This window comes from Alligator mississippiensis, chromosome 12, assembly GCF_030867095.1.
Source record: "Alligator mississippiensis isolate rAllMis1 chromosome 12, rAllMis1, whole genome shotgun sequence".
In the NCBI taxonomy this organism is placed as follows: domain Eukaryota; kingdom Metazoa; phylum Chordata; order Crocodylia; family Alligatoridae; genus Alligator; species Alligator mississippiensis.
Window position 1 is genome coordinate 7,153,393 of NC_081835.1, and position 18,614 is coordinate 7,172,006.

An 18,614-nucleotide genomic window follows, 5' to 3' on the forward strand; every position below is an offset into this window, starting at 1 on the left:
CAAATAAAAAAATAATTGCTACTAGTAACTATCACCGATAACTAACCCCTTGGCTCTCTTGGTGTAGCTCCACTCAGTACAAGTTAATAAACTCCACTGCCCATGCCTTTCAACTCTAAGAGCTGGTACCACATAATATAAAAGTCCTTTTCCGCCAGAGCACCGGGTCTGCTCTCTGAACTTCCCACCCTTACCTTGCCTCTTCCTTTGTCCCTACTAATTCCCTGCATCCCTCTTACTGGCTCAGACTCAGCTATTGCATACTCTGGAGTGTGTGGACACCAGGTGAGAAGTCTTCCTTTGTGATCCCAATCAATCACAGGGGCATGTAAGCAGGATTGACTGGTTAACCAGTCTAGAACAGCTCCTACTTCATGACAAATACCAGCACAAGATTAGACACAAGTGGTTCACCCATTTACCACATCTAACTGGAAAGCAATGTCAGAGTAGAGGTGGTCCAAAGGCTACTGATGGAGAAACAAGGACTTGCTCCAGCTTTTCACCCTAGGCCATTTTAACCTTCTTTCCCCAGGTGGAAAGGCCTGAAAGTCCCACATTTTGTGCAACCGAGTATTAAGCCATACCATTAGGACTTCAGTCCATAACTTGTGTTTAATTTATCTACGGTTTTGTCATCCACAAATACATGGGACAGTCCAGTAATCCTTCAAATGATGCTCGATTGCCTCTTGGAATTTTCTGCAGCCACCTTTGATCTATGAAATGATCTGAAACTATGGCAAGTCTACCAGAGTACAAAATCCGGTGTGAACGGAGATGCTAAAACGTAACGGTGCAGCTAATGATCTACGTAACAAGATTCCCGGTCTAAAGACGTAAGCTAACCGCTGAACCATCATGCCTCATTGTGTGGTTTAGTATTATAGATCTGAAATGGGATGATGGTAAACTGTACGCATGGAATAATACAGATCAGCATTTTTACTTTACTTAAGCCCTTATCAAGCATCTAACTTCAGAGAAATGGAAGAAGGGTGGGAGGATTACATCAAGTACCAATTTTTGCTCGCAAGAATAGTTCCACCAAAGACAAGTCATATTTGGCTCAAGAGCAGCACAGACCAGTTTTGACTCTCACAAACCAAAGAAGAAAATTCTCCAGTAAGCCCATGGAAGTTTTAAAGTATACAGAAACATGAAGAACAAAAACTTAAATGGGGGAAAGGCAATAGAAACCTGTTTTCTCAAGATCAATAATGCTAGCAGATAACAGCTTAGAGAAAAGAGCAAAGTTTTGCAACAGGCATTGGAAATCTTCAATGTGGCATTCTCATGGCTCACGTTAATGAGATTGGGTTAAACATTTTCCACATTATTTTAACGCATCTTAATCTGCTTTATAAATCTTCTCGACCCAATTGTTTTAGGGTAGTCACACTTTGCACGTACACAGTCTTTGGGTCTCGTTATCCTACGACAGTCAAATATAACATAATGCCTGTCCCTGCAGATCACAGAGAGATTCAAGTAAGAATCTTGCAGAATCTCTGAGATCAGTGGAGGATCTCAAAAGTGCTTTGACCATTAACGTCATCTCATGACGTATTTTCTCATCGACATACAGGAGATAAATGAACCCAACTTTTGAGATGGGTTCACAGACTCACACAAGCAATCAAGTTATATTCCCAAACTCATACAGTGAACTATCAGTATATATCCACAGACAAGACAGAAATCCTGAATCCCCATTTCCCATTGCTCCTGGAGCTCCCACAGTACGCTATGGTGCATGTTAGCACTGACCCAAACTGCATTACTGATCCAGAATGCTAGCTGGAAAGCAATGGCATTGGGACTCACTCTCCCCATTTTACAGGACCAGGATCCCCCCTCCCGTCCAAACAAGCTGGAGGGAACAGGAGGAAGGAAATCTGTGCCCAACATGGGTGCTCCTCCCAAGAGACTCATACTGTAGTTCTTTTCTTTTTCTTATGTAGCCTGATGTGGACAAGACTCTCTTGATTTATCCACACAGATCTTGTAAGGAGGAAGGGGAAAGAGATCCAGGGACATGCATTGGTTCGGCCCTGTGAAAAGACTCTATTACAGCACGTGTCAAGCCCACAAAAGAATTTGTTGATCACCTCACTGAGTCCCAAATTACAGAAGGCTACTGCTTTGTTATCAATATTTAATAAACATTTAACTCCAGCATGCTTTAAGAAGTAATGCTTTAAAATAAGTGTAACTTCACTAAGTCCTTTTGTGTTGATTTTTTTCCCCCCTATTAAGGGCTTTCTGAAGGATATTAACCTTGGCTATCTTGAAATCTGCATGCATCTTTTGTTACTATTGTACAACTTTAGTAATATGTTTTGATTTTCCAATTTTTCAGCAGGCAAGCTACCCTTCATTTACGATGCCCATTGAATTGGTCTGATTACCCAAGATGCCATTACATATTTTTAAACAAATGACTGCTGCTGAATAACTAACGCTATTGAGCATATTTCTATACACATGCACTTCCCCTCCTTCCCCCCCCCCCCAAAAAAAAAATCAAAAAAAAAAAAATCAGCATTTCAATTCAGATTCTCACTTTGAAGAAAGCTGGCTAAGGTTTATAAAGCAACTTAATTAGGTATTATGATCAGCTATGTTATACATAAAGGAGAATGCAAACACCTACATTCTGAAGGTTTAGCTATGAAAATTCCTTGCTGTGTTTATTCAGTTATTTTTTGTCAATGTTTGTATGCTTCAGAGTTCACAGGAAAAAAACCTGAAGCAAAAAAAAAAAAAAAAAAAAAATCTATTGCATCACCCTTGTCCTCGCATCCCAGTGTGTATGCCCGAGGCTGGATTTCCGTGCAGCTCTGGGTAGTACAGGACCATGCAACTGCTCCTCAAGGAGGGAAGAATGTTGCACTGGAAATGAGTCAGTGGCTTAAGCACTAAACTCAGAAAATGGTTTTTCACCTGAAATTAGGCTATCAAGCAACTGCGCTCAATCTCAATCAACGAAACCCTTAACCTTCCTTATTTCAGTGGCACTCCTCTAATTAGGACTCCATCACCATTTCCATTACAAACTCCTATTCTCGTGGTTTATCATCTTGGCAGTTTCAATTCTCACTGAGTTGAAACTTGATGTACAATTTGTCAGCCCAGATGTCAGTTATCATGTATTTATTTTACTTTGTACTTTGGAAGAATTGGTCCTTAGTCTGCAGCCCCTGAAATCACAATGGCAGTAGTGCCAGTGACTTCAGCAGCAGGACAAGACCTGTAATTTGTCACAGAAACAATTCTTGACATTCAAGCAATATGGAACTACTCTACATTTTCATTACACTGTGCATTTTTGCTTTGCCATTTGGAAACCTGCACTTGCACCCGTGCAATACCTGATCGTGGAATAAACCATCAAGGGAAGTGGTAGATTCTCCATTTCCTGAGGTCTTTTTGAAAGGCATGCCTCGGCCAGATCTGAGTTCCTCTTTAGTCCAGCGCAAGTCATTGGGCTCAACACAGGGATCACCGCAATGAAACTGGATGGCCAGCAATAAAGCAGGAGCTCAGACTGGATGGTCGAATGGTCCCTACTAGCATTATCTTCTCAGTCTATGAATCATGCAAGCTACTGAACTATTACCTGATGCACACAAGAGGGCAAGCCTGAGCACGTGTTCTGTGCCATGGCTACAGCATTACCAAATACTTCTGCTTTTGCAGATCTAGGTCAGAACCTTTAGGCCAATTTTAAGACAGTCTTTTGTGGTTATTGCAGACAAAACTCCTGAATTCACTTGTGCCGCATAATATTATGCCCCAATACTGCAGCATCAGCTAACTTTTACTAAGGCCAGCTGCATTCAGGGGTACAAGGGTTTTCCTCGCACCCCAGGGTCATTTCAATCAAACCAAAACCAGGAGGAGGGAAGCTCTATCCCTTGAACGACGAGCTTTTCAGGGCAGGGCCTGTCCCTTCCTAAGTGTCTGAAAAATACTAAATGCCGTATGGGCTCCACCATAAGAAAATAGCAATATCCAAGTCCCAACGGAAGATGTATATCACGTTGCTGACACAAACCATAGGCATGGCCAAGGATTGCAATATTCACTTGAACTCCATGAATTTTATCCTCACTGAATAGATATTTTTGGCAACAAAGAGCTCAAATACACACTATCCATAGATCTATTTTAATTTGAAACAGATGAGAACATGGGCACTTTCCCCCCTTAAAAGTGGAGTTAAACCCCCCCCCCAAACAAATAAAAATAACTCTACTTCTCCCATAGACCTTCAGCCATTCTGTAAAATTCTAAATTTGAAATGAAATCACCGTTCGACACTCAAACAAGGTCAAGAGAACAGTACTAACGAGCACTGACATCACAGCGAATGGCAGCCACTGCTTAACGGTTACATCAGTGTTGCTTGTTGCTATGGTGCTTAACCGACTATTAATTTCTGAAAGAAGGTGATTATAAAGCAGCCATATGAACCTCAGTCAGATGACACCACTTCAGTGCTGAGCACTGACATGCGTTCCTCCTGTCTTCGGCAAGTTAATTTTATGAATCACCACTTTTGTGATGTTAATATTATTTCTAACTTTAAATTTACAGTGTAGAAAATAATAACAGTAAGAAAAAAAGTAAGAAGCAGGGGACTTTCAGATGGTTTTAAAGCAGAATGCTTTTAGGGAAATACAAAAATTCATCCCCCCTCCCCCCCTCGCTTTTTTTTTTTTTTTTTTTTACAATGTCATGAAAAACCAAGAGCCTGCGTTTTACTTATTGCTATTTTGAAAATTAATCTGATTAGGAGCCCAATTCTGCGCTCAGTTACTCTGCGCTAAATCCAGGCTCGTGTTAGCTTAAGGCAAAGCCACCCTAAAATTAATCTGATTGTTCCCTACCTATGACTCACCTGGTATAACCAAATCTTTCAGTGACACAGAGCCACTATTGCAGCTAACACCTCTCTATATCTCCCATGCATTAGGGGCATGGCTTGGGGAGAGTGCATGGCACAATCCCCCAGCAACACAAATCAGAGCCCACCGTCCTCCTCGTCACCGAGGACCAGCCCAGAACGGCCTGAGAAAGCAACAGCCCCAAAAGGCTGTGCTTATGCCCCTTGCCTGAAGATGTATGCCGAGGCCCTAGTCCACTGACTTTGCTGGAGAGCTTTAGATGAAAGGCAGATTCTGGGCACAGCAAAAGTTTCACATTTGAGCCCAAGCCTGTCATCTTTATTCACATATTTCCACGAAATCCACAAGTTTTGCAACTGAGGAACGGTGCCTCGGTTTCGCAAGATCAGGCCATTCATTCATGCATGCATGCAATCCTCTCTGCAGAGGCCGAGTGCAAAAACGGTATTTGTATTTACCTTCCTTAGTTGCTTCTGTAAAGCAATCTTCAGTTACAGCCACCCAAAAAGGTCACTCTTCTTACCCTGGAGACAAAGAGGATATCACAGTGTGATTGGCTGATCCGTATTAGCAACAACGTCTGAAGCATTTTCATTGGCACCACATTAGCAAGTACAAACATAAATAAAACAACAAATGAATCCAATTGTGTTTAATGGTGAATGACTTTCAGAGAGAGTTAATAAAAACAATCAAGTCACAAGACTGTGCTTATCAGTACCAGCCTGCGTGAGGCTCTCCAGCTCAGCAAGAACAACTTGGTCTTTGGGGGAAAGAACCCTGAAGATGAGACATCTGTGTTATAATCTTGATGTCTATCAATTTATTTTCACTTTGAATAATATACGACTCCCAGCCCTTTGTTTTCAGAACCCAAACTCTTGCTAGACTTGGTCTGCTTATTTAACATCTTTTGGTCTGTTTGGAAATCACTGCTATTCAAGCAGGTCTTGTGGGTCCTTGATTTCCCCCACCCTTTCAAAAGAGTCGCACTCCTAGATGAGATGCTTTATATCTAGCTGTACCTTTCATGCTGTATGCAGGTAGCTGTTTGCTGTGGTTAGTCTCCCCTTGCTGATGTCAAATCAAAGCACACCAAAGTGCGCTGAGTTATTAAAAAGGGTGCGTGTCAGCAGGGGTGGGGAAAAAAAAAATCACTAAAGTTTGTCTTTATAAAGCAGGAAGGAAGACTAACAGCACGTGTGTTTTTTACCATGTATATTACTGCATCTTGTGTACTCTCTTATGCAAAACAGTATGTAATCCTTTAAGAAACATGACAATCTGCCACTTTCTCTTCATGTAATTGGGATCAACATATGGTACAAGAAAAAAGAAAAACATTTGTTTATTAATTTAGATCAAGTTACTAACTCAAACCACTAACAGTGCTGAGAATTAATTCCACGTCAGTTGACCAAATGCTTTAATAGAGTAAAAGTATAACATAATTTCACTGCTATGTTGATCATCTGCTAAGCAGTGTGCAGAACAACATGTAAGATCTAATGCTTTAATTCAATAAAGGCAAACCCAAACATGCAAGGGTTTGCTGATCTAAAAAACAGTATGAAATGGAAATGTAATGAAATGTTTCACACGTGGAACAAACCAGGCTTGGCTTTGCAAAATTCACACAGTAATTGTGAAGGTTTGGGGAGGGGGGGAGGGTGTCAAACTGATCAATGACAAATTGTGTCCTTTCCACAATCAGGTAGAGTTTTTCACCAAAGTGGCAAAACTTTGCTGTTTGGGAAAAATCAGAATCTCTGTTAATTAAAAGAAAGAAAAGAAAGGAAGAAGGAAAGGAAAAGGAAATCTCATTTATCACTTATTTTGCAAAAGAAAAGCAGTTTACATAATGACATGTTACCATTTCACCTCTGGAAACTTGTAGCAGGCAGTTAAACAAAGATTTATTTTTTTTAAATGGACTGATTTTCAAAAACTACAAGTTTCTTTAAACAGGTTTCCTGAGAAGTTTTCCACAGTTCTAATAATTGAAAACTCAGGCCAACACCCTGCAAGCGCTCATTCATGCAAGCACTTGGGGCTGCTCGTTTCTGCAAGGGTTTCCAGACTGAGCCTTACAGGAGACAGTACTTCATAACAGACTCTCACCTTGACTGCAAGATGTGAAACACCAATTTTTGCTTGCAAAACACATTAATTTTTTGCATACTACATACTCTCAGGTTAATTGCAATAAAGGTTTTCAGCCCACTCTACTGGAGATGTTATCCTGATCATGTGTTTTTTAAACCTACGTTCGAGTTTATTCATTCTGTTGCATCTATTTTCGGGAAGTTTTGCATTGACATACATTTTGCAATCAAAATAAACATGCTACTGCATAGTTTCCAGAATACAAGTACTCCATATTAAAACTTAATTTTATAAATGAAATAGCTGGAAATGACGATTTTGAATAAACGATCTTTTTGTAGCATCTCAAATCCATTTAGCATCTACCATCGGTTTCGTAAACCTCTTTCTGAACACCTGCGGAGCATATTAAGTAAACATGCAACAGAGAAACCCAACAACCATGGACTACATTTTACTCAAGGGAGACAAGCATGGTCTAGTGACTAGAACACAAGACTAGGAATTGGAAAGATTTCAGCTGTAGTCATGAACCAGCTAGTAATTGTGTGTGAGATCTTCGGATTTGGTTTCGCATTTTAGGTTGTTGGGGTTTTTTTGTGTTTTTTTTAATTGGCAAAAATGTGGGAGAGACGTAAGACTGGATTTGACTATCCAGTTGGAGAGACGTAGGACTGGATTTTCAAAAATCCTGTGAATTTACGCATCTAATAAGAATTTCATCCGTTCCTGTGAAATGCATCCAATCATGGAGCACCACAAAACTTAGCCCTGCAAATTCAACAAATATTGATGTAGATGAATAACTGCATATATGCAAATAAACTTGGTCGATCCACATAAAAAGAACCTTTTTCCAATCCAGTCTTCTTTTTTTTTTTAGCATAAATACATACCACTGTGCTTATTCAGAACATAAATGTACACTTCCCCCCAACAAATTAACTAACAAAAAGCGGCTACTCTATTTGGATCCGAGACCCTTTGCTGCACATACTTTCCCGAACGGGAGAATGAAAAATACAAACAACTTGTGAGACGTTTGTCATACTGAAGGAATTCAGATGCTACAGCGAGAAGTACTGTCTAAGAGCCGATACAGAGCAGGTGTGGTCCCGCTGACTTAAGTGACCCTATGCGATTGAGTGGTTATTTCCAAGCTTAAATACTTGCAGGACTGGAATTTCAGTATTAAAAATTTGGCTAATCACTCTTTGCTTCAGTTTACCCACAAGTGTGATAGTTGATACAGTAGATGCCCATCCGTGATGAGCTTTGAAATCTTTGGACGCAAAGCAAATTACAGGAGGAAGCATCTAAACGAGACGGTTGCTTTGTTGGGGGGGGGGGGTGTAGGAGAGAGAAGGGGGCTGGATTTCTTAGGGGTGTGCTCGTGGCAATCCTAAAGAGACTGTGGCCTGATCCCATGCACACTGAAATGAATAGAAAGCCTACTTTCAAATAGGTTTGGCATTAAGTTCTTGATCTTGACTTACTTATCTGAAATCAGGCTTGGGTCCCAAGTCAAAAGAAGCCCGTCATTGTCCTTGGTGTAGAATCCAACCCTAAAGGCTTTGATTCTCCAACCCTTACTTGTAGGAGTAGCACTCTACTTCAGCGGTACAATTGGTGTCAACAAGAGCTAACTAACTGTCAAGGCTCTCAGCTGTGGCCCTAATTGTGAGCCATTATTGGAAGGGTGTAACTCAATCAATAATAAGACAAGGACACGGAGGGGAATGCAAAGTTTATATTCGATTGAAGAAGCATATTTTTATAGCTGCTAAGCATGTGGCCTTGCACCGTGGCCAAAATGTGGTGAACAAAGGCCTCGATCCCACATAACCTGGCTCATGTAAGTAAGTTCACACAGGGGAGTAGTATTTCAATGGGACTCTTTGCTTGCATAAGGTTGCTCACGTGCATAGGTGTCAGCAGGATGGAGGCAAATGCCCCAGTCATGAAAAGCCTAAGAGGGAGAAGTAGACTTGGAAACAGAAACCACAAAGGGGAAAGAAATCCTTTTTACTTGCTCCCTACAAAGCAGGGGGAAAAGCAACTCTAAGAAATTTGATTTACTATTTCTTTCAATTACAACTTTTGTTTCACAGCCGAACTATAGAAAAGTATTTGTTTCAAATGTTTATTACAAGGCTTCCTGCAAGCACTACAATAAACGAATAAATAAAATTAATAAAGCTACCCCATAATTAGCATGTTTATTCATACATTCCTCTAATACTCTGTGTGTGGCAACAAAGTTAAGTCTGGACTTAAAGATTGACATTTGTTTCCCTATCTTATTATTATTATTATTATTTTGGTAGGCTAGGGATTGAGGAGTTGGAGCAATTTTAGGGAGAGCAAATCAGTGAAAAAATTGAATTCCTCATCCTTTCTATGCTCTTTTGTTCATAGCTCAACTATCCAGAGTACCTGGCCCTGATGAGCAATGGGACCAGAGGTTCTTTTGGGCCAATTCTGCAACCAAGTACCTTTGTGACTTTATTCACATGCATGAACTCAGTCACACGAGTAAAGATATGAATGCACCTGACTGTTCCCAGGATTGGCTCCTTTCTTCTTCTTCTGTTTTATTTATTTTTTTAATGGTTTTTAAGAGTTAAAGTCTCTGATACCCTAAAATACTTAAAGCTAAGTATTTTTAACTCAACAGCATATTAGTATTTTCACAGTGCTTTGTTTTTACTGTGCAATATATATTACATGCCATGAGATATTGGATGCAGTACAGACCATGCCAGGTGTCATCATTACCTATTTGGAAAGTGAAATGCAGGTGGCTCTGAAAAGCATGTCAAAGCAGAGTGCATTTCTTTCATCTGGCCCTGGAAGAGAGGTAGGTGGATTGCAGTACAGACCAAGGGAGAGGGCTGCAAGTGCTTGCCTCTGTGCTGCTGCCTGGACTCGCGCTGCATAGGGGTTTGTTTCAATTTGCAGCGTGCTCACAGCCTGTCGAGAGGTGCTTTTTTACTTCCTTCAAATTGACAGAGATGAAAAACAAACAAACAACAGGATAAAGCTGAACACAGCAAAATTTCTTCCATTTAAAATAACATTACACATTTCATTTCTTCCACAAAGCTGGAAAAGGATCATTTGTTTTTGATCAGTGCCACTAGAATCCTCATAGTAGAGCTCTCTTTTCTTTTTCTGGCAGCTATTGTAGGTGATACAGGTATAGTTCACAGACAAGTTAAGAACACCTTGCTTGCAGTACAGAATTTGAACTACGGTCAATAAGTCTTGCATCTTTTAATGATGGATTGGGGTGGGGGGTGCCTCTCACGAATTACTTCGCATAACAGAGGTAGCCCTTGTTGGATTCTTTAGACATAAAGACCATAACACGTTCCCAGAAAGTATCAAACCTGTCAAATGCACAATCAAGCGATGAGAGGCCATCTTACAGAATGCAGAGAGCCAAAAGATCAAACCATTCCCTGCGTTTGAGACTTGCAAGGTCTTCACCGGTTCTTAAAATAACTCCCCGTGCATTACTTAATGTCACTCTTAACCATTTTGTGGCTGCATTACAATTCTCAACTTGAAACTTGACCTCCTGTAATTAAGGTAATAACACAAAAGGCTCTTCTCTTTGCCCCCTCCCCTCCCCGACCACAAGGAAGCAGTCTTTATTCAGGCAAAGGCACTGGTACTTTCGGTCTCCAGCCATATGAATTTAGGGCTGCTTTTCAAGAGGACACTTGCAGGGAGGGCTGAACACACTCCCCCAGTCCACTAAGATGCCACGTACTCCTTGCGTGACTTGGGGGCGACTGGGTCTTTTTTATTTACCTATCTTTTATTTCAGAGAGAGAGAGTGAGCAAACTTCTAGTTCTCCTGACTTGAACTGTAATACTCAGATTCCCATTTTACAAAAAACTCCATTGCATGGTGTTTGTGGTGGCCACTCTTTTGAATCACCCCTGCTAGGATCTTGCAGATTTTTTTCGGAGGGGAGATTTTTTTGCATCTCCTTCACGTGAGCCACAGCATTAGCCTCGTCTCCTGTGCAAGCCTTCGTTCACCCTGCCAGGAAAGCAGCAACGCAGAAGTCGGCCCATCTTTACAGGGGGAAAAAAAAACAACCCAACTCCGCTCTCTGTTTACAGCAGAGTGATACCCTTGGTCATGGTCATGTGAAAATATTTTTGAGGTATCCTTTAACAGCCTTTAAATATTGAAGCCTAAAAACAATATTTGCTGTTTTACCTTTGAAGCTTTAACAAAAGCTTTGTTTTAGCATTTACCTCGGTGTGCAATAAGAGTTAATAATCAAATCCATCCCAACCCCCACAAATGTTAAACAAAAAGATAAAAGAAATGCAAATAGCTATTGTCATGGAAAGTTAAAGTACCTGTCTGTATTTTTAAGTGAAAACTATTATCTCTATCAATCAAAATTTAAGAATACAATAGCGCTAATCACACAAGGTGCTTTGACTGAGGTACTTTGCCTTATAAAAAGTTTTTTTTTTTCTTCTTAAACCAGAGTATAAAAGTAATATACTTACAATTAGATAGGGTATTTGTAATTTTGTTATTAAAAACCCTCAGCAGTCTTATTGTTAATAAATGCTTCCGAGTCTGTAGGCTGCTTTGCACCCAAGAAGACCAAAGTCCCTATGTATTTTAATAAGGTTGATGAAATTTGATTCAGATCCTCACACTTTCCAACATGTGGTGGAACAGCACACTCTTCTGTTTGAGAGGAGTTACTCAAATGAAGGAAATAGTTAATTGGTAACCAAAACTACTACTACTGGCCTCGGTGCACATTTTCCACATTTCTCCAGATCCTCTACATATTACAGCAGTCTGCTTTGAAGACTTGCCCCTTTGTCATTCCCACCTCCCCCCTCCTTCTTAATTTTTGGTATAAATTTTCTCTCCTTGGACTCCGGAGAGGAAAGTGGCATGCTGTTACTATTACAGCCTGCGCCGGCTATGACGGTATATACTGTGCAGGCACACAGCATGGATTTTCGAGAAAGTCATTTTTAAAACTAATTTATTCAGCCTGAATCAGAAACTGAGCTGCACAGTTAATAAGTACGAGAGCAAGCAACAGTAATTACATCTATATTAAAAGAAAGAGCTGGAGATTAAAATACCTATAGTAAACAGTTAAGCCAGGATGCCATTATACAAACTCTGCTCTCAAGAAGGGATGTCTCCCACACTGAGGAGCAATAGGACTGTCATTTTTTTTTCTCCCCCCCTGCAATATCGGGTTTCCGACTCTATAGTCCTGGTACTCTGCATCATGGCTAACATCTCTAGTGTGCTATTAATATCAATGAAGAGCCGATTCAATTTCCACATAAGAAAAACCTTCCTATTACAGCACAGACATTTTGGTGAGGACCCTTGCTTGGGGAAACAATAAAGCCCAGAGTTTCTTGCTGCTTTTACAGTTCTGTGTTGCATGCTGTTCGAAAGCTTTTAGCAAACAATGGAAGCATTATCTTCAGGATAGTTACAAAACAGGATTTCTTAGTACGAAGAATAACCACGTTGAACCCATTCCCCCCCCCCCCCCCGACAAAGTACCTGTCTGCTGCAATACAGTATTTAACTCTATGCTCCAGAAGCACCTGTATTCCTGATCTAATTCACTGCAACAAACTGCCTAAAGAGGTCTGGACAATAAATACTAATCAAGCATTTTGTGCAGTGTGATAAAATGGAGCAGAAACAAAAACTCCCATAGTCTAACGTAGCACAAACTTACCCATCAATGAGGAGGAACAAGGCTTTGAGCTGTACAGTAATTCCCAACCAACTGCAGAAAGTTGAGAGTTTGAAAACACTGAAGCACTTGGACTATCCAGGGCTTTCTGTGCTTCAACACTGGCTGCAGTGTAAGGAAGGACTGAAGGTATGTGGTCTAAACACAACAAAAGCCACTGCCTTACTCTAGATTAAATATGCAGGAAGAGGCCCCTTTGCATAAACACAAACACTCAGCAAATGAGTAACTGGCTCAAATCAGACGCCTGCTGTGCATGCTACCTGTCCTGATCTCTGACAAGCTACACAGCTTGTTTAAGGGGATAGCAGCTAAAAAAAAAAAAAAAAAAAAAAAAAAAGCACCCGCCTAAAATGCTCTGTTCACATAAAAATAGTCAACCACCACCACTAAACACAACTCACTCGTTTCTAACCTGCAAACTGCTCTGGCAAAAAAAAAAAAAAAAAATCATCATCATTAAAAAAAAAAATAAAAAAAATCAATCCATCATTTCTGGTGGCCACTTTGGCTCATCCACAATCACCACCAACACAGAAACGGACCGAACGCCACCTATAACATTCATCTGTCAGTCACTTACGAGGGCAATTCACTTTAAATCTGACCCATTTCTTCTCAAAGTGGGCTGAAAATGAACAGCAGCACGCTCCCTTGAGTGAGCATATCAAATCTGAATCCCTACTATGTGTGCTGCCCCTGTGTTTAGTTTTGCACATAAAAGACATTTCACATACAAGCTATGTTGTAATTCTTACAAACCAGCTATTTAATACACTCCTTTTTACAAGTTATTTGGGGGGAAAATTAAGACCTTTCTGAAGTTTTCTTTCAAAATGTTCTTTCCAAAATAACCTCCCCGAAATGTTTCCCCAAAGTATATTTACTTCCAAAAACAACTAAAAATCAGAGCCCACGTTTCCCACCAACCATCCCTGGGCATTTATTATTACAATTAAATATACATAATTAAATACAACAATTTATTCCTGTTTCTAAAGAAAATAAATTATGTTGCAGTCTCATTCATCCTTCTATCCCCAGACCAGAACTAAGAAGCAAAATTTTAAAGCAATTGGAATTCTCTAGTGTCCTTTCTTAACTTAAGGAGTCAAATCACATTGACCTCTTATTGTAAGTCCCAGCTACATGTTGGTTTTGGTAATTTAATTATTTTTTAATAACTTGCAGTATTAAATGATTGCTATTGAAACATAAATAAGATTATGCTCCTGTGTCTTCTCTCTTACTGCTGCAGACTACAGTGTGGCATGTACTGAACTATGCTCTGTTGCATACCTACATTTCATTGTGAAAGATCAACTGCACACACAAAAAAAAGAGAATTTGGACTTTAAAAAGATGCCAGATATACTCGCTGGAATCAGCACAGGTGATTTGGCAAGATGCTGCCTACCACCACCAGTTCCAGCAAGTTGTCAGCCTGTATAGTTGGACTAATCTATTTTATTGTGCTCCTGGAGCATAGAGGAGGAGACAGGGTTTACTTTCCCCTGGATAAACTCTCAGAGTTAAAAAGGGAGGAACCCCCCCCCCCCCATCACCAAAAGCTAGTAAAGCCTAACAGGATAAAAATCCTCCATGAAGGGAGCCCAGAAGAAATTTTAGAGCCCCTATATTGTTCACTATTTTTGCATTGAAATGACCTTCCAAATAAGGTGTTAGATAATACGGTTCACATAGATGATAGTGATCTAACCTTGATGCAAATAAACCATAGAACAAAATTTAATCAGTATATCACTGTGTAAAAGCCTTTGTCCATCCCAATGGAGCTTCTAATGACTGTTTTGGCAGTTCTGGCTGGTAGTTATGCCTCCCTGCTCATATATATCTCATACTGGTTGAGCAAGCTAATGGAACTGCTGTTAGTGGAATCCAATATTAATGCTCTGTATCGTGCAAAACTGGATGCAACTGAATATATTATACAATTATAGGTAGTATCTAATTCCATAGGTATTAGATACTGGATGCTAAATTAATATTTTACTAGGGAAAGTGAAACAAATACTACATTTCAGGTAAGATATCTGTGAATTGTGGATCTGCCAGTCTTCCTGCTGTAAGGCTACTCTATGTTGAAGCAAACCGAGCAGACATCGGACTCGGACAAAAATTGGTAGGCAAGCTTTGGATGCTGAGTGACACATACTGATGCACAGAGTCAAAGATGTCATCTTCATGCAAGCTCCACTAGCTGTAAGCTTGAGAGAAAATGAAACAAAAAAAGAAAAAAAAAAAAAGAGGTGGGGGGGGGGGAAGAGTGGAGTGAGACCTCCAGAAAATAAACAGGGTGTACAGTTTCAAAGGCTACAGACACAGACATTTCATTGTTCAAGCCAATTATCAGTGGAAAATAATAACAACAGATGGATTCAGAGTCACTGACTTTTCATATGCACTTCATCTCTGCACAACAGATGATGAAATGCGAGAGCTATCTCGGAAAGGCAAAACATCTTTCAGTAAAAGAACTCTATACTCCAGATGGGGACCTTCTAAGGCAGCTGATTATCTTCTTATAATGTTGTAAGATAGACTTACTAAAACATTTCAAGAACTGATCAGATAGGATGAGTACAATGGCATCATTATTAGAAGTAGTCGCTTCAGACTTGTGACTAAACCAGTTAAGAGATTTCACTAAGGTTAAACCCGGAGGTTTCCTGTTTTCACATCAAGCACTCCTGGTCCCAAATAAAGGGCCTGATCCCATCATTCACAAGCTGGGGAGAAATACGGTGCGACTTTGGTCTGTACCAGAAGTAGCACAAGGGTTGGGCGCTTTCCCTGGGACAGCAAAAGGGTAGAAGTCTCTCCTAACAAACACAGGCATTGCTTACCCACAAGGTGGGCTCGCACACGCGTGGTCCTCGCTGCTTTGCCCGAAGAAAGAGAATTAAGCAAATATACAGCTATTTTGATAGTTTTCAGAAGAAAGGAGCAGAATCATACATACCTTCTACGTCGATATGGGCCAGATGTACAAGCTCGCCAACTCAACAGAGTGACACTAGCATGCAATAGGTGTAAGGGGCCTGGCAAATCGTACTTACACACCTCTTACAACAACTTTTTATGGGAAATAAAGCATAATTTGCTTTCAAAGGGAAATAACAAATGTGTGTAAATTTTGGTGGTTCTGGTGATAAGCAGTTCCATCAAACGTCACATAAACATCCAGTTAAGAGCCACCTACCCACCACAATCTTCTCCCACTCAACCTTAATACCACAAACTATGTGTTTTTGATAACATGAATCAGGTGTACCACAATCTCAAAACCTAAAGTAAGTAATGGAAAAATTAGCTCATTAATCTTTAAGGCAACATTTCTTTATTGGAAGAATACTATCTAACTAGCACATTTAAAATAACTAGTTGCCATTTCTACAGTTTATTCTCCAAAACACTGCCAGGATTTTTTTGTTTTTAATTACTTACTTTGTAAATTAATATCCTGGAGAGGGGGAAGGGGGGGGGATCTGAAGCTGTGCCTATTGCAAACTTGTTTAACAAGTATAACAGTATTTTATAAAGTACAGTTCTGTTGACTGCACCAATGTACAATAATGGAAAGAGGGGCTGGGGCTAAAAAGAGCGGAATTTCCCCCTCTTTCCAACACTGTTCATCACAAGTAAATTCAGAGGGGAACACACAAGCACAGAGAAAATTTTGCCCAGGGCAAATTTCTGCAACTGCTTTAAGAAGCAAACAAGAACACAAAAGATGTGTAATACAACCATCTGGCTCTACTCATGCTGTATCAATAATCCCCAAAATTTATCCCCACCCCCTTAATCAACCCACACTGATGCCACAAAACCAAATGGCATCACTTATGCTTCCTGCCCATCACATTTTAAAATTGTGTTTAATATGCATACAGTACTTATTTGCATGTTAATCAATTTCTTGAAGAAAAAAATATTTTTGCTTCTTGAATTATTAGTTCTGCTTTTTTTCTACCTATTCACATAGGGAACTGTAAAACCACCAAGAAAGTCCTTGTGGTAAAGATACTCTCATATCGACACACTGTGTCAGGTATCAGGATAACTGGTCAAAATTTCAATCTCTTCGTTTCTCTAGTTTGGTGTCAGTGTGAAAATAGCAGAACATGAATAATGATGTGCCAGCGAAATTATGTGCTTAAGGAACATGGCTAAATTATCAATTTTGAATCTGATTTTGGATCTGATGCTGTATTGATGGAATATGATAGAAGAAATATGAATGAAAAAGTAAATGCTCTTTACATTTTTTTCCACCTAGGATATCATAAATTTGCACCAATTGTTTGAAACTGCCCATAATCAAGGAATCAGCCTGCTGTTTGCCATTGCAAAAAAAAAAAATCAATATTTTCCCATAGAGGTGTGAGGCTTTAAAACGGGAATGTCAAAGCATAAATATTTCCTTCTCCTGTGGGGACTAAATGGCCATTTTACTTTATTTACTGGACAGGGGGGATCCCAGCACGCAGCTCTCGGACCAGTGTGCAACACTGGGCCAAATTTTCTTTCTATGGCAGAAGCAGCCAAAATTGCCTATGGAAAGAAAAATGAGTAGCACGGCAAACTCCTAGGGGATTCTTCTTCTCTAACTGCTCCCCGCATACTAGGCTGCTCACTGCCCTGCACATCGGAGCTAGGCACCAGCACACGGTGACTTTAGCTGGTGATATTCATGCTACTTATTAAGACCCCTGGAGCGTATCATAGGCTAGGGGGACACAACACGTTCTGGCAACATCCATCCCATATTCATAGTGTCACTTGCAAAAATCGACTCCTATTAGCCAGTCACATCTCCCCAATCTCATGAAACAGCAATCCTTTGGGGCATGCCATAATATGCCTTGCTATTACCCAGCTATGTTAAGCCCTACTGACTTGGTTTCAACTCTTGATTTTTGCTACCGTGGAATTACCAAGACATGCTCCTTGGCGCTCAAAGGATCTTCACCCTGAATAACAGCAATGCACTTGTCCCATAAGCAGGTCTGGTTCTTAGTAGGGATGAGTATCTCCTGGGAAATGCCAAACACCTTCAACTTTAGAAGGCATTTAACACCTGGCAAGAGGAACCCAGGAGCTCGTTTGCTCAGGCCCGTTGCAAAGGACATGAAGAACAAGGTAGAACCAGTACGCAACATCCTTTACAAGCACTTCGGCTCTTCAGCATTGCTATTACCATCTATTATTTGTACCAGCCTAATGCTTCGGAGCCTCGGAGAGAAGGCAAGACCCCAGCATGGGAAGCACGGTACAAAGCGACACACCATGTGGATAGACAGCCGGGGCTTCTAGGCACAACAAGGTGGCTAGACAGACCGAGAGAAGTAGGAGTCAATGAGGCAAATCTGGTCAGCATGATCAGCAGTCTCGTCACCAGCTTAACCACCATCATGCTTCTGGTTGCCACCACGGCAAAGGAGTGCTTCGAGGAGGGTTTTGAAAGAGGATAACAAGTTTGACTGTTGATGTTTACGGGGAGCTCCTCCCAACCACAGCATCATTCGCACTGCTTATGCGGGCAGCCTTATCCGAAAAGGTTGGCTTCGGGCCCTACGTGTTTAACTGAAAGAACAGCTCGCTATTGTTTGGGGTTAACTGTGATCTTGAGGGAAAATCACCGGTGTAACCATAATGATTCATACTGTGAAAGCTTGACATCAAAATGGTATCAAAAACAATACTTCAAAGCCTGTCTATCTCAGGAATTTCAGAGCGCCGATCACCACGGTATCGAGGTGCTGACTCAAAGTTCTTATTCTTAATTGACTATCTT

The 18,614-nt window shown here is 40.5% G+C and overlaps 1 protein-coding gene across 13 annotated transcripts in view; it reads right to left on the bottom strand.

The window, feature by feature from the left end:
• Positions 1 to 18,614, bottom strand: part of FOXP1 (forkhead box P1) — a 442,244-nt gene that overhangs the window by 248,693 nt on the left and 174,937 nt on the right. For 11 of the 13 annotated variants that reach the window (XM_059715649.1, XM_019499635.2, XM_014605200.3 and 8 more), the window contains one exon: positions 5,372 to 5,437. The exons of 1 other annotated variant lie outside the window; for it this stretch is intronic. The gene's annotated coding sequence lies outside the window, so the exon portion shown is untranslated. Of the gene's footprint in view, positions 1 to 5,371; positions 5,438 to 12,778; positions 12,871 to 18,614 lie in introns of those variants that run through there. One more of the 13 variants, XM_019499631.2, reaches the window with a different exon arrangement.